The 17,402-nt window shown below is 36.1% G+C and overlaps 1 protein-coding gene and 1 long non-coding RNA gene across 8 annotated transcripts in view; one reads left to right on the top strand and one right to left on the bottom strand.

Annotated features, from left to right (window-relative positions):
• OXR1 (oxidation resistance 1) overlaps positions 1 to 17,402 on the bottom strand; it is a 451,197-nt gene that overhangs the window by 196,185 nt on the left and 237,610 nt on the right. The window lies entirely within an intron of this gene.
• Positions 1 to 17,402, top strand: part of LOC138915421 (uncharacterized) — a 73,397-nt gene that overhangs the window by 54,914 nt on the left and 1,081 nt on the right. The gene's annotated exons all lie outside the window — the stretch shown is intronic.

Below are 17,402 nucleotides of genomic sequence, written 5' to 3'. Positions count from 1 at the left end.
GAGTAGCATGAGCATCAGGTAGCTTCATCCTCCTTTTCCTCATGTCTGCTCTGTAGAATCCCCCAATGTCTACATTTTATATTTGGAGCAGCCACAGAGGATGTCTCCAAGAAGCACTAACATGTAGAAAGCCTGTTCTTTATGGTCATTTCTGTAGGTGCAACCCACTCATCATAAAAAAGTCATAGAAATGGGACCTCAGACTTGTGAGTTTTAAGTCAAAAACTAACAGACTTCCAGCCACATGTGAAATCAGTTACAGGTAAAAAGGAATTTACTATACTCTCACCTCTTTTTGGGGGACGGGGGACACAAACTACCCATTTATTAAAAAGGAAACAAACCAGAGACTGGTAAAGGTTTGCTAAAAAAAGTAAGAATCTTCTGAGATACCAGAATGAAGTTACACATAGTTTCATTAAGGTTTTTTTCTCATGACCCTAGACCTCAAGGCAATGTGAAATTTAGTTTCTTGCAGTAATATTACTTTCTGGTTATTGCTAAAAGCATGCTATATTTGAAACATTTATTTAAACTGAGTCTATTTATATGCAGTAATGCTACCACAGTTTTATTGAAGGGAATGGAAATTAAAAAAGAAAAAAAGCCTAACTCATACTGGAAATTTACTAAGACAAGATAATTTTATGATATGTGAATATATGAATATGTATCATTTTTTCAATAAAATTTGGCAGATTGAGAAGAAAAATAAGTCTTTCTTATGAACCTTTTAAGTTCTTAACAAGAATTTCATGTTTAGGGAGCTTTGCTTCCAATATTTCCTAGAGTTGCTTTATGAAAGTTCACAAAAACCATCTTGCGGGGCAGGAGAGAGGGTATATTTTCCCCAATCGGGTACACCACCAGTATAATAAACACTTGTTTTAGGCCACTTACTATTTGTTTGTATTCTTGTGAATTTATTTCATTTTAGGATTTCAGGTCAGGTAATATTTATAATAATCTCCAAGTATAACCAAGTTGGTAAATGGTCTCCCTAAATCTAAAGAATATCTCTAAGGGGCTTGGGAAGATCACCCATCTACCTACTAAAATGATGAAATAATTTTGTTCTGTTTGGAGAGAGAATGATTTTATTCATTGAAGGCTATGATATAATGCAAATAAGCCTCTGCTTTTGTACAGAAGACAGACTCAAATCCTTGATCTATGGGTTACTAACTGGGATCTCAGGCAAACAACCTGTGTGAGTCTTAAGGTTGCTCATTTGTTAAATGGAAATAAAAAATACATAACTCATCAGATATACTCAAAATAAAACAGGACTAATGTAAAGAATAATGCTGAAATGAACTTGTATTTCCTGAAGAAAACTAAGGAGAACATATAGTATGAGTTTATGCTTGATGGCACAGGCACAAGGAGTGGGAATAAATAATTTGTGTCGCAACCCAGGAGCACCGTTATACCAATTTGTTAACATAATAATTATTCACTTTCATCCATCTATCATTTACTATGTGTATTACACACTTCTAAGTGTTTTTAAAACATGAACTATAATACTCTTGTAAACTATTATTAATGAGTATTTGTTCAATATTTGTCACACTTCAAAAGATATCCTAATTAAAAAAATACATTATCTACAGTTAATTCTTGAAACAGCATAGTGATGCAGACAACATCTTCTTTTTACAGATATAGAAATTGAGGTTCAGAGAAATTAAGCAGGCTGCCCAATATTACATAGTAATTTAAACCAGGTTATATTTGGCTTCACAGCCAAGGCTTTTAACCTCTTGTATACCACCTCTTCCTAAGAGACTCTCCTAATTGAGGGCAGAAATGAAGAAGTACCAAAAGAAAGAGGAAATCTTTTAAACTTACTACATGTTAATTTTTTAGTTTGAGTCAATTATCTAAAGTTTGAATTAATTATATAAATGTTAATTTTTCGGTGTTTTTTGGAAGATGGTGGTATAGGAGGATCTTACAACTACTTTTGGAAAAATTTCCTCTGAGAAAGATCTGGAAACTGGGTGAAAAGAATCTCCACAACAAGAGACAACAGAGACAGAGATGGAAGAGGCAGAGAGACAGTCCTACTGAAGAAAAACCACACTTTAGCTTCAGTGCATCATGGTCAGCAGCGATCTCAAAAGTACAAAGGTTTTCCTGGAGGAGCAAGGGGTTTAAGCTCCACATTAGGCACCTCAGCCCTTAGATACAGCACAAGAGAGATGAGACCCCCAAAACACCTGGCTTTGAAAACCAATGGGAAATATACTTAGGAAAACTACAGAACTTCAGTGAAAGGAAAACCTGCTCTTAAAGGGCCCACACATGGACTCACTCATCCAGAAACCAGCACAAAAACAGCAGACAGAAAAGAGCATAGTCCACTGGTAAAAGAGACTTACATTCTACCTCACAGCATATCCTGGAGCAGGAGGTGGCTTGGGCCTCCTTCAGGGACTAAGACACTGCTGGCAGCCATTTTTGTGACCTAGTTCAGCTGTGCTGACACAGACACTGGCAGTGCCATTTGGAATCCTCTCTCTAGCCTGTTGGTACAGGGGCTTGCTCCACCCACTAGAGCACCCGAGGCAATCCAGTGCAGCCAGGCAGCTCAGGCAGCTGCCCCAGGGACCTGCCCCACACACCAATGTACCTGAAAGAGTTGTGTGCTGCTCTTCTGGAGGCCTGCCCTGCCCACCAGCACAACTGAGGCAATTGCATCCCCCCAGACCACACAGCCAGCTCATGCTAGGTGAGGCAAGAGTGCACACCCAAGAGCAAGCAAGAAACACCCATGCTGCTGGGCCATAAACTCAGCCACACAGGGGGCCAGCCAAGCCTACCTGTGCATCTGCAGAAATAGCAGCCCTGCCCCAATAGAAGGGGACTTGAAGTCTACACAGGGGACACCCCTGGAGCATTTGGCATGGGTGACAAGAGGGGAGCACACTGATGGGCCCCATAAGATATCTCCTATATAAGGCAACATTTTCAAGAAAGGGAGATGTGGCTGATCTACCTAATACATAGAAATAAGACACAGAAGTAGACAAAATGATGAGATAAAGGAATATGTTCCAAATCAAAAACAAGACAAATCCTCAGTAAAAAGAACTAAATGAAACAGAGATAAACAGTCTACCTGATAAAGAGTAAAAACTAGTGGTCATAAGGATGCTTACTGAACTGGGGAGGAGAATAGATGAACACAGTGAGAACTTCAACAAAGAATTAGAAAACATAAAAAAGAACCAATCCTAACTGAAGAATACAATAATGGAAATGAAAAATTCACTAATGGGAATTATAAAAAAGAATTAAAATTAATGAGGATAGTCTAAGGGACCTCTGGGACAACATAAAGCATACTAACATTTGCATTATAGGTGTTCCAAAAGGAGAAGAGAGAGACAAAGGGGCAGACCACCTATCTGAAGAAATAATAGCTGAAAACTTCCCTAACCTGGGGAAGGAAACAGACAACCAGATACAGGAATCACAGAGAGCACCAAAAAAGATGATCCCAAAGAGGCCCACCAAGACAATATAATTAAAATGTCAAGAATTAAAGAGAAAAAGAAAATCCTAAAAGCTGCAAGAGAAAAGTATCAAGTTACATACAAGGGAATCCCCATAAGACTATCAGCTTACTTTTCAGCAGAAACCTTACAGTTCTGTTGAAACTTCTACAGGCTAGAAGGAAATCGCATAGTATATTCAAAGTGCTGACAGGAAAAAACTTACAACCAAGAATACTCTACCTGGCAAGGTTATCACTCAGAATGGAAGCAGAGAGAGTTTTCCAGACAAGAAAAACTAAAAGAATTCATCACTACTAAACTAGCCTTACAAGAAATGTTAAAGGGACTTCTTTAAGAGGAAAATAAAAGGTCACAAATAGAAATAAGAAAATTATCAAAGAAAAAATAGAACTGTTAAAGGCAAATGTATGGTATAGGCAGTGAATCAACTACTTATCAAACTAATATGAAGGTCAAAAGACAAAAGTACTAAAATCATCTATATCTACAATAAAAGGGTAAAAATTACAGAAAATGAAAAGAGGTACAATACGATGTCAAAAACATAAAATGTGGGGGAGGAGAGTCAAAATGTAGGGCTTTTAGTATGAGGTCAAACTTAAGAGACTATCAACATAATATAGATTGCTATATACAGAGGTTATTATATATGAACCTCATGGTAACCACAAAACAAAAACCTATAATTAATACACAAAAAATAAAGAGAAAAACCTAAATATATTACTAAAGAAAGTATCAAATCACAAAGGACGAGAGTAAGAGAAGAAGAAAGCAACAGAGAAGAACTACGAAAACATCCAGGAAAAAAGTAACAAAATGGCAATAAGTACATACTTACCAATAATTACTTTAAATGTAAATGGACTAAAGGTTCCAATCAAAAGACATAGGGTGGCTGAATGGGTAAAAAAACAAGACCCATATGTATGCTTCATATAAGAGACACACTTCAGATCTAAAGACACTCACAAACTGAAAGTGAACGGATGGAAAAAGATACTCCATGCAAATGGAAACGAAAAGAAAGCTGGAGTAGCAATACTTATATCAGACAAAATAAACTTTAAATCAAAAACTGTAACAAGAGACAAAGAAGGGCATTACATAATGATAAAGGGAACAAATCCAACAAGAGGATATAACCCTTGTAAATATGGATGCACCCAACATAGGAGCACCTAAATATATAAAGTGAATATTAACAAACATAAAAGGAGAAATTGACGTAACACAATAATAGCAGGGGACTTTAATACTCTACTCACATTGATGGATAGATCATCCAGACAGAAGATCAATAAGAAAACATTCACCTTAAATGACACATTAGACCAGATGGACTTAATAGATACATATAAAACATTCCATCCAAAACCAGCAGAATACACATTCTTTTTGAACACACATGAAGCGTTCTCCAGAATAGATCACATATTAGGCCACAAAAAAAGTCTCAATAAATTTAAGAAGACTGAAGTAATATCAATAATCTTTTCTGACCACAATGGTATAAAACTAGAAATCAGCTACAAGAAGAAAACCAGAAAAGACACAAACATGGGGAGATTAAACAAGATGTTACTGAACAACTACTGGATCAATAAAGACATCAGAGGAGAAATTAAAAAATATCTGGAGACAGATGAAAATGAAAATACAATGCATCAAAATCTATAGGATACAGCAAAAGTGGTACTAAGAAAGAAGTTTACAGTAATACATGCGTACTTCAAGAAACAAGAAAAATCTCAAACAAACACTCTAACATTACACCTAAAGGAATTAGAAAAAGAACAAATGAAGCCCAAAATCAATAAATGCTAATTTTTCAATTTGAGAAAACCATTTAAAGTGAACTTATCCTGTCACATTTTGATCTCATTCAGCATTGTGTCAATTTATATCTTATCTGTTTGGGTCAAAGACATTGGCGAAATTTAAATGAGATACAGTCCTAAATTCATGCCTTGTGGCCCAGTACTAGGAACTACTCTCCAAGCTGACCCTTTATTATTAGTCATCCTCAAAACTAGGAGTATCTGCAGAATCATCTCATACTTACTTCCCTCTGTTTTTTTCTTTTCCTTTTTCTCCCCTAAGCCACCCCCGTACATAGTTGTGTATTTTTAGCTGTGGGTCCTTCTAGTTGTGGCATGTGGGATGCTGCCTCAGCATGGCTTGATAAGTGGTGCCATGTCCACGACCAGGATTCGAACTGGTGGAACTCTGGGCCACGGAAGCAGAGTGCATGAACTTAACCACTTGGCCACAGGGCCAGCCCCTATTTCCCTCTGTTTTTAACTAACCATCATAAGAAACTTGTCAGATGGTTCTGCTGAAATCAATATATTTTCTCTATGATATTTTTCTAATCCTTAAGTCTTCTATTTGAAAAAAAAAGGTTTGTTTGACATGAGCCATTCTTAAAGAACTCATACCTGATCCCACTGCATGACATTTTAAATTAATTTACCACTTTTTTTAGCAATATGCTTAGTGAACTTAGTTTTGTTTCCTGTAAAAACTTGTTGTAATTTTATCAATTCATAATTTACTGGAGCTTAAAACAAGCAAATTATAGATGTCCTGTTTAGTTTTTATTAAAGGATCTGCACACACACATTCTCTCTCTGTAACAAGTACCAAGCCAAATCATACAATGAGTTTTCAAACATTGCCAGCATTCTGCTTTCATTGAGAAAATATGAAAAGGGCATGTTTAGTGCTTCATTGGGAACAGTGCATTAATTATAAACTGCTACTTCAAATACACAAATGAGAAGTAAAATTACATCAGCAAGACTAAGTGTATAATTGTGAATATCAATTATTTATTATTGTTCCTTAGGAACCTTAAGTGACTTATCCAGTTTTACCAATTATAACAACAATAAGTCACAGTTGTATTGCACTTTACAGTTTATACAGAGCTTATACAGCCATTATCTCATTTGATAAATAAGTTGCCACAAAAGAATATGATACAAAGATTGGAGAAAGTGAAATTTAATGGAAAGAAGATAGCTTTTAGAGTCAAATGTGGATTTAAATTCTTGCTCTACTCCTTACAAGCTGGTTGACCTTGGGCAAGCCATGGGATATCTCTGAACCTCTCACACAATATGAGGACTAAAAAGCTTACTAATACAAGGTTTTTTGGATGATTAAATGAAATGATAACGCATGTTATCCAGCATGCACATGTGCTTGTCACTGTTGGTTCTTTTCTCCTTCCTCTTTCCCACTTTGAAGAACTGAGCTCCACATGCATTTTTGCATGCTCAACTTAAATCTGCTTTAGTACACTCAAAACACCTATTTTTATGCTATTCATAATTGTTGAGTTTGTCAGAACTATCTGGAGTCATGAAACCAAAACAAAGGACATAGCCACTGAGAAAATATTCCTTTCTATAAAGGGATTTAATTATTACAAATCTTGCTCATTTAATGGAGCAATACAATTGTACTAAATAAAGTAGTTTCGGAGACTGAAAAGAACACCAGTCATGATGAATGGTTGGAATTACAAACAAGAAATAAGCAGGTCCAACCTGAAACTTGTATACTTTGGGAAAAGATCCTAGTCTAGTTTTGGAACAACAAAATGAAAGAATTAATGAAAGAATACCTAAATATTCATTTAGTGAAAGAAAACTAAAAGTGGCAGAAAGAAGAGGGTACAAGAAATTAAACATGTTTTTAGAAACAAATGCTATTTCGAACTGTACTTAGAGAGGTCTTGTGCCAAAAATCAATGCTCAAAATAATTTCACTTGAAAAGAACAGTAATAAAATGCACCTCAGTTAAAAATACTAAAATCCAAGAATTAGAGGCTCAAAGGAGTCTTCATGATCATGAGGATATCAAATTCCCTAATTTATCAGATGTGGGAGTTAGAATATTGGGAAGATGAGTGACACACATCCAGAACCACGTGTTGGGTTAGGAGTAAATGTAGGAATAGTTTCAAAGTTATCTGATTTTCACTTCCCCTCTTCCCACTATTAATGATGAGGTGTCTGACTCTGATGTCAGCTGAAGGTCTCTGTCCCATATGTCCATGTATATACTCCCTATTTCTGCCGTTTCAACCAGGACAAGGAACTTAGTTCTTCCATCACTTTCCACAGGAAATCCAATCAGCCAGAATTTCAGGATTTGTATAAACTGCTGACAGGTCAGGAGTCATAGGTGGTGGAATTCTAACATGTCTCTTTTGTGTCAGAACCTATGTAATTCTACTGTTCTGCGCTAAACTACACTATATGTCACAGCCAACATTCTTGACAAATCAAATTCAGAAACTGCTGACATGTCTCAAATGCTCCAACCTTAACAAAACAATTTTATCTATTACTACTTTATGGTAATGTGTATTTTATAGTATGAAAGCTATACGTATGTGTCTATGAGATCATATCTACATTTTTATTCTTACTCTGAAAGTTTCTTGTATCATAGGTATTGGTTGGGAGTTAAATAGTTTGTTGCAAAAGAGGAACACAATTCTTAAGGATAATCTTTTGATTCAGGATGATACCTTGGGTCCGAATAATGAAAAATATTTGATGTGTGTTGCCAAGTGAAGAAAGCCTTCAGGCTCTTTAGACTAGCCTTGTTATTCATGGACCAGAGGCATCAGCATTACCTGAAATCCTGTTGCAAATGCAAAACTGTGGGCCCCCACTCAGGCCTATTGAGTCGGCATCTGTATATTTATAAGATTCTCCTATGCATGTTAAAATTTAGGAATCGATTCTTTAGAATAGTGTTAAGTCTTTAAAGCTTTCCCCTCTGAGTCCTGCTGAAGAAAAATAAGACCAAGCCTTTCCTCTGTTCAGGTGGTGTATCATGGAACTGCCATTGGACCCTGAGTTATTTGTTGTCTCCTGCTGACCCTTAAGTTTTCTACAAGTCCCAAAATGATGTAGGACAAAGTTCTCAGACCTCAGACCATGTGATATGGTATGACTGCAATAAATAGGGTTTTAAACAGAATGAATCATAAGTGTGATTTACACTGAGGAGAGACTCATGAATACTGACTCAATGCTGGAAAAAGATGTTTTCAGACGCCTTGACTTTACTCTAAATCATATAAAAATCATTTGTCTTTAACAGCAAAAGTTTTCTGCTGTGATACTTAGACAGCAATCCCACTTCAACCCATTTTTCTTGACAGATTTTATTATTCTAACATACTTAAATCATAGGTGATGATCACAGAAAGGCACCAAAGAGAAGCTGCTGCCCCCTCTCTCTTGACAAAGAATATTCCTCTCCACTTCACCTCCAACATAGGTTTCATGAACACCTTTCTTCTCTAACCCTAGGATGTCAAGGCCCCATCAAGATAATCTTTGCACTTTTGGTCATATGGGTGAATAGATTCATTTCTTTCCTAAACAACTAGAGGACAACAATGGACAAATTTATTGGATTATAGAGCTGGAGGAAACAACAAAGATTGCCTCTTATGTCACTGATCATTCTTTCCTAGTTTCCTCTGCAGTCTACTGGTCTCACTCCACCCCATAAATTTTTAGTAGAACCCTTCTTCTCACTTTACTTACTCTTTTTAAGAAACTTCTCCATACCTACGTGCCAAATTGGATTGAGATCTTCATTTTAAACCTATCTCCTGAGTACAAGAACTGCAGATCCAACTGCCTGTTACCATAGGTACCTTAAGCTCAACTGACCCACAGTGGAACTCAACATCCCATTTCAAAAACTACCTCTGGAGTACTTTTCATCTTTGTAAATGATAACTCCATTCACCCAAATGTTCAAATCAGAAACTCAATAGGTATCCTAGAATCCTCAAACAAAACAAAAAGTCGTTTAAAGAGTTAAAAAAAACATTTTTCATTTTATCAAGAATGAATTCCTTACTCAATTGTTGACTTTCTCAGTTTTAGCTTTCCTCATGTACTTAAATTTTAGTTTCAGGCTCCTCTTGAGAGGGAGCTTTTAGGTTTCACATTTTTCTTTCTCTCTACCATCCTCTCTTTCCATCTAGCCATTTCACTCAGGGTTCTACTTGCCCCCTGGGACCTCCACTCCAGAACAAGGTCTTATATTGGTGGCTCACATCCCATGCTGCGAGTGGGGAGAAAATAGATTCAGATAGGAAATGGATGAGTGGCTTCTCCTAGGTCCAGCCTGCAAGGCTTTCTCTGTTTTTTTTTTTTTTTTGGCCTCTGAAGCTTACTATGAGCCACAACCCTGCTTGGGCAGTAATCACAGCTTTTTCCAGCCTCCTTTATTAGTTGGGAATCCCTGCTCAGGTTTAAGTTGAAAGAAGTGAGTGGGGCTCTATTCTCTCATCATGCATGGTATCCCTTTCTTTTATGTTTTTAACAACTTTTCTATTTGAGGACAGTTTTTAGATATGGAAAAATTGCTAAGATAGTACAAAGAACTCTCATATACCCCACAGCCAGCTTCTCCTATTATTAACATATTATAACAATATGATACATTTGTTACAATTAACACATCAATATTGATATATTACTATTAACTAAAGTACATATTTTATCAGATTTCCTTACATTTTACCTAATGTTCTTTTTCTGTTCCAGAATCCCATCCAGGATACGACATTACATTTAGCTGTCATGTCCTCTGGGGCTTTTCTTGGCTATGACAGCTCACGGTGTCCTTTTAATCCCAGTCATCTTGCTAGAGTTGAGCTCTTGGCTGCCCCTTACTATTTTTGGACCAGAGCTCAAAAGGTCCATGACTTCAATACTCATTTATTGCTATATGCTTTTATCCCTTTTCCAGCCCATAGAAATACTCATTTTGTTTACAAAACAAGATATATCTTCTTAATAGAAAAATATTAGCTATCATTGTTTCAAGTATATAAAACCTGAAATTATAGCACCAACTAGAAAGTCTTTCTCTCCTTTTCCAGTTGGTCACCAATCCCTTCAGATTTATGTCCTATATCTGGGTAATTCTTTCTTGTCATATTGCCTTTGCCTTAGTTTAGGCTCTTGTCACTCTCCATTAATATTATTTTGATACTTTGCTTTTTATTTAACACTTACTGTGTGCTTACTCTTATTTGTACTCATTATCTCATATAAACCTTATTACAAACCAAAATGGTACAGGGCAATATTCTCACTTCCCAAATGAAAATCAGAAATTCAGAGAGGTTAAATGACTTGTCCAAGGTCACAGAGTTACTGAGAATGGCCGAGCTTGGATCCAAATCCATACCTATGTAATTCCACAGCCAAAGCTCTTAAACAGTACAACATCCTATCTTTTTAGCCCTTATGCTAAAAGATTGTGCTTTCTCTAGACATACATATACCCAACCTATTCTCTGTATGATGCTCAAAATATGGCTCTATAAAGCAACTGTATCAAGGCAACCTGTAGGTAAAACCCTTCAACAGTTACTAATGTGTCAAGATTAAGTCCAAATTCCCTAATATTGCATACAAGACTCCCACTATCTGGCTTCTCATCTTTCTCAAGTCTCCACTCCAACTATTAGCAATTGTCAATGATGGTCAGACAACCATTTTCTAAATGAATGTATATGAATTCTTAAAACTGCCCATTGAATTGAAGTTCAGATAAGCTTACATAAGGGTAGAGATGAAAAATAAATATGAGAGCAAGGAGAGAGGGAAGTATTATTTATAGAATTCTTCTTTTTCTTATTTAAGTGCATCATTTGGGCTATCTCCTGCTCACTCTATGTTTATTTACAAAAATGTTTCTCATATCACAAAAGATCTGTAATTTGAGAGAATTACTTAAAGCAGGAAGTGAAACTCTATAGCCTCAAAGAACATACTACATAGTGTGATTCTTACAGTAAATATTATTCTTCTGCTTTTGCTAAATCTTGACTCACTTGAAAAAGACCTCAAAGACACTGAAATTACCTAATTGGAAAGGAAATTCTTTTGAATCAGTCTATGAGAAATCCAATTAACATAGTCACAAAGTTCAGCTCCCTGTGGACACCTGTGATACTTTTCTCCAATATACTATTGATGATAAATTTTTGCCTCCTATGGCTCAGAGAACTACAAGAGGAAATCAGCGTCTTTCTTATGGATGTATTAAAATTGAAGCAACAAAATAAGGTCTAAGGATCCTTGAGTGCAAATCCTAGCAAATAGAGAATAATGTAATGCAGCAGGTAGGCGCTGTTTAAAGTCTTACTGATTTCTCAGATGATTGGCTTTCCTCCATATATTTAATGCATAATGTTTCTAATATTAATAACAGGGTTCTTTAAAATCCAGTGCATATCAGTTCTTTCCATTAAGACAGAATGCACTAGAAGACTTAAGATTCCAGTTTATGAAAGAGGCTTACCAAACAAAGTACCAAACAAACGGAAGGGAGGAAATGGGATGCTCAAGTTTCTTGGCCATGATTATGCAGACAATATGGGCTTTCCCCCAAGAAAACATCTATCTAAATTACTAAAGACTTACTCATATAATATTTTGAAGGTATTTAACTTTATTATTTTCAAACATACATGGTAACATGAAATAGGTTAACTAATAGATAACATTACTTTAACACTAGCTCACTCATTTCTCTTAGTAGGTCTTTTTACCTACTAAAAAACTGTTAAGCTAATTTGCTGAAACGGTATTTTCTGTATCCTGAAATCATGTTTCCATTACAAACCCTCAAAGCTTTTTATTCATAGATTGTACCAATACAAAGGTTTTTTATCTCATAGGCTGTCCAGAGGATCACAAAGTTTGAATTAGTGAAGTTTTAAAATAGCTCACTAAAAGCTTGATTACATGTAGATGTGCATATGATTTATAGTGAATCGATTACGAATGGTCACTGAAACATTTATAATCTCCAGTTGTGTTATTGAAAGTAATTAACTGTAGTCAAAGTGGTTTCAAAACCTCTGCAGAAATAGAAGCCCCCGCCCCCAATTGTATGAAGCTTTTAACAATTTTTACATTCTTCTAAGTAATATTCTTTAGATTAGAATTTTAAACATGGTCAACATTTCACTGAGGAGCATAAATCTTGCAAGTTTTTTGTGTGTGAAGAAATACCTTAGCTATGAAGTGGGAAGAAAGCTAATTTTAAAAAGTCAGGAGATACCAATATTTTAATTTCTGAACGTGTGTAAGATCCTAGAAAATCTTTAAATTCATTCTCTTTAAAAAAATGGAAATACTGGGGAAATTTGGGCATATTTCACTGTTCACATTGCTGTTAATTCTATCATTAAACGTTTAAAATAAAGTAGGTCTTTCTTAATAATCTGTCGTTTTCTTCCCCCAGCCATGCTTCAGTGAAATAGAACATTCCTACAAATGTTGGTGGGCGGAAAGGGCGAGTTTTGATCACTGACAGTGCTGAAGAACTTATTTTCAGAGGGATTTAGCAAATCTCAAACAGGATCATGATTTCTCAACCATGAAATAATGTCCATTTTAATTACTCCATAATTGTAACCAGTATAGGTTTAATTAGGCTGTTCAGAAATCATTATATAAATTGACAGTTATAATTTGTTTTTAATAAGTTATAAGACTATTATGCTGAAACTCACACACTACATCCACTCAAGCTGCCCAGGGAAACCTTGGGGTTACTGACATTTCTTAATCCATTATGACAGCCATGATTAAGCTGTGTTTCTTGATCCTGGGTTGATTACTTCTGACAGAGAACAATCACAGAATTAGAGCAAAAAAGACTACGGCAAATGTACAAAACATGGTGTTAACCCTGTAAAATTAGAGTTGGCAAGCTTATGGAGCATATTGTAAGCACTACCAAACTATAGGGATCCCAAACAAACATTTTTTTTCTTCTGAGTGTACCTACTGCCACTAAGTAAAGTTTAATTAAGATTATGTAAATGTTCAGCAAAAAATATCTAATTTCTCTAGAAAGAAATAAAGCTTTCAGAATTATTCTAGACTTGAAAAGGAGTTTCTGCCTGTGAGTTTTCCTGGGCCTCATGTTGTAAAGTGGGTTTTAAGAGAAATAAATAAAAAAATGATACAAAATAAAAATTCAAACAAATACCTCTCCAACACCTACACTCACACACACAAACTCATATATCAAACCCCAAGGTCTGCTTATTCCACAAATGAACAAAAAAATTAAACTTGGATTCTCAATATCTTCAAATCCACTGTCTTCATAAAAATTGCCCATCTTATACAACATGCATAATAAAGAAAAGAAATGGTGTTCCTACACAGGAGATGGTCTTCAGAATTTGTGAAAAGCCCAGGTCCATTTAGAAAAACCCAGATTCCATGTATAACAAGGAAGCTCAGCAATGGAAAAATTTTGCATAAACATTCTTATGACCCAGAAAATATAAGGAGTCACCAAACTGTCAGAACAAACTTCAAAACAGAGTCGTTTTACTCAGGAACATAATTTAATTTGAACCCTCAGAGCAGTTACCCATTTTAGTCTACGTGCTTATAGACAGTGACCTGTATGCCAAGATGGTTCTGCTGATTAAATCACAGAGACTTCTTGCTTTTACATGAAGAATCTTCTAGCTTGGAGAGAAGGTTGTGGTTCAGTGGTGACCTAGTTTCATGCTGCAGAATGTGCTGCCTCCAGCAAGATTAGTCTTTTCCTTTTTCTTTTCTGTCCTGTTACAGTATTTTCACATTAGAGTTGTTCTTTTTTTATTCTCATAATTAGAAAGTCTGGCTCCAAAATGAGACATATACGAGTTATATGATAATATTTTAAAATGCCCGGTGTACTGCAATTAAAAAGCGTTAAATGTGTGTCTTGCTTTTCTCTTTTTAGAGTTTCCAAACTAGTTATTACTGTTTTAACTTTGCCAACTACTCAGAAGAATTCGCAGGGAACCCCCAATTCTGTAGGCTCTCTTTTCAATATGTAAGCAGCCTGGAGTTAGTAAGATACAAATTTATTTTTAACTGTGCTTCATTTCAACTTGGAATGTTGAAGGCATTCTATCCTGAAGGCAGGGAAAAGACAAGATCACTGGATTTCGGATGTTACAATGTCACAGACTAGTAAAATTTCAAAAGAGTACTTGGGGGACATTTCCCAACTTAATTTTGACAAGCAAGAAGATTTAGAAAGAACAAATCTTATTTAAAAAGTGTACCAAACCAATACATATACTATGTCATCATTTCACAAAAGAAAGTTCATTTTAACACAAGGAAGGAGGTAAGAAAAGAAGGAAAGAAAGAAGGGAGGAAGGAAAGAAGGAGGATGAGAGAAAAGAGGAGGGAAGAACTAAGGAGGAAGAATGAAAAGAAGGAAAGGACATCACCTTAATTGAATAAATGTAACTGCATGAAAAACTAGTATTCTTCTTTAATTAATCTGTTTCACCATCAATGGTATGGACTATACCATTGGGAAGCCACTTGAGAAACCACTCACTGACATCTCTACCAATGATCTAATTTCAGTTTGTTTTTGTTTTTTTTTTGTAGGGAAGACTGGCCCTGAGCTAACATCTGTTGCCAATCTTCCTCTTTCTGCTGAAGAAGATTAGCCCTGAGCTAACACTGGTGCCCGTCTTCCTCTACTTTGTATATGGGATGCTGCCACAGTGTGGCTTGATGAGCAGTGTGTGTACATCTGTGCCTGGTATCTGGACCCACAAACCCCAGGTCGCCCACGTGGAGGGCACAAACTCAACTACCACCAGGCCAGCCCCCTTTGTTTTTGTTTTTGAGAAGAGAACTTGACCTCTAAACATGCAAAGGATGAGCTCTTTACCATTAGTCATTAGTCTACTTAGATTCTTTCCTTGGCTTTGCCACTATCTACAGTGTAATCATGAATAAGTCATTCCACTTTCAGAGACTTAATTCCAAAGAATGCTCATGGCTGGCGGCCATAATATATCTTCCACTTACCCTTTAGAAATGTTCTAAGTATTTATTGAATTCCAGAGCATTTGTTAGTCACCTATAAAACTGACAATGTGGATGCTGAAATGCTTTGAAATCTATTCATGTGGATCAGATCTGGGGAAGGTGTGGCCCAGAATGAGGGAGTTTGGGTTGAATCCTAACACTAATCTACGAAGAAGGAAACACTTACATAAAACACGTGATACATTATACAGAAGGACACTTTTGAGAAACCACAAGACGCAGGGCCTGGCTACAGTGTAGGGCTGGGGTCTGAGATTAAGACAGAGAGTGAGTAGGGGCAGAGTATGAAAGGTCTATAGATTAAGACCCTATCTTGGGAATGAGGAACCACTGTAGTGTTTTAAGCAGTGGAAAGCGATCAGATCCACAAGGATCAAGACAGGAGATTGCTTCACATAAGTTCCAAAAGGGCAGGCATCAGGATACCTCATTTATGTTTCATCTTTAATGCACAACAACAACAAGCTCTAAAATAACCAGTATTTATTGAGAACTTCCAAGTTCTGGGCAGTATTATAAGCACTTTACACAGATTAATTCATTTATTCCTCACAACAGCCCTTTCAGTAAGGATCTGTTTTATTTCCTTTTATAAGTAAAGACACTGAGCTTTGAGATTCTAAGTACCTTGTGTATGGTCACAAAACTAGCAGGGGGAATGGATTCCAACTTAGACACAGATTCCAGAACTCAGCCTCACCCTATGATCCACTCCCTATGTGAGCAAAAAAAAAAAAAAGGAGCCTTCCTGCCATTGGTCAAAATCATTTAGGATCTTGAGAGTTGATCTTATCACTTTTCCCTCTAGGCAAGTTGACACTAAAGCACTCTGAAGAGATAACAGCTGTATTTCAAGAAACAAACAAAAAACAAACTTCCTAGTAAAGTATACCAAAGTTTGCTACATTCTTCCTAATATTTAATTTCAATCTTCTCTGCTATAGCTTAATACACATGCCTTATTCTTTTCTTTGTAGAAATGAAGAACATTTGGTCACCTCCTCTTTAAAACAATGCTGGGAAGCTTGAGGATCATTAAATTTCCCCTCAGTCATTTTCTTCTTCATGCTGCAAATAGAAATTCCATTAGTCTTTTCTTAAACTAATTCTATGCCAAGGAAAGCAAAAAACAACTCTGAAAAAATCTATTATTAATACATTGAATGTCCTGTAATTGAAACCAGCCTAATTGATTTCTCAGTTAGAACTGCTAGAATTCATCTGTTAGAATGTTTATAAAAATTGTATAAGATTCAAACACATTTTACAGAGTAACTTTTCTATCACCTTTCTCCCTTAACCTGTTTTATTTTTCTTTAAAGATGTATCATTATTTGACAATGTGTTAAATATCCAATTGCTTCTTTATGACCTGTCTTCCCCCTAAAATACTCTTACCTGAAAGCCTGGACCTGGTCTTATTTACTCTTGTTTTAGCAGCACTGTGAACAAGCCCATCATATAGTAGGCATTCAGTAAAGATTTATTGAATTCACAAAGAAATAGATTCATAAGTGAATAAACATATTTTCACATGTGGAAAAGTTTGAGTTATACATATCCCCCCAATAAACCTAGAATTCATTCATCTGAATATAACTGGAAATTACTGTGTAAAGAACATTGACTGATTTATCATCAATGGTGTCTTACAGAGAGAAGATGGTACAGTGAGGTTAACATAGATAGAAGGAAAGAAGGTAGAGACTGACCCATGAGGGCAAACAGGAGATTATAAGGCTCTCAGTTCACATGACACACATGACAAAGTGAGGACCTAAGGGGGAGAAATCTCAACTGAAGAAAAGTTCCAGAGGTATTTATCAGATCCCTGACCAGGAGCCCCCTTCATGGACCTGTTTGGCAGCCCTGCTGAGCCAGGAGTCTGGGAAGGCCAAGTTCCACCCTGTTCTGCCTTCTCTATGAACTTGTAGAGAGCATTTA

This window comes from Equus caballus, chromosome 9 (genome assembly GCF_041296265.1).
Source record: "Equus caballus isolate H_3958 breed thoroughbred chromosome 9, TB-T2T, whole genome shotgun sequence".
In the NCBI taxonomy this organism is placed as follows: Eukaryota; Metazoa; Chordata; class Mammalia; order Perissodactyla; family Equidae; genus Equus; species Equus caballus.
Note: the sequence above shows the minus strand (reverse complement) of the source record. Positions and strands in the feature narration are given on the sequence as shown.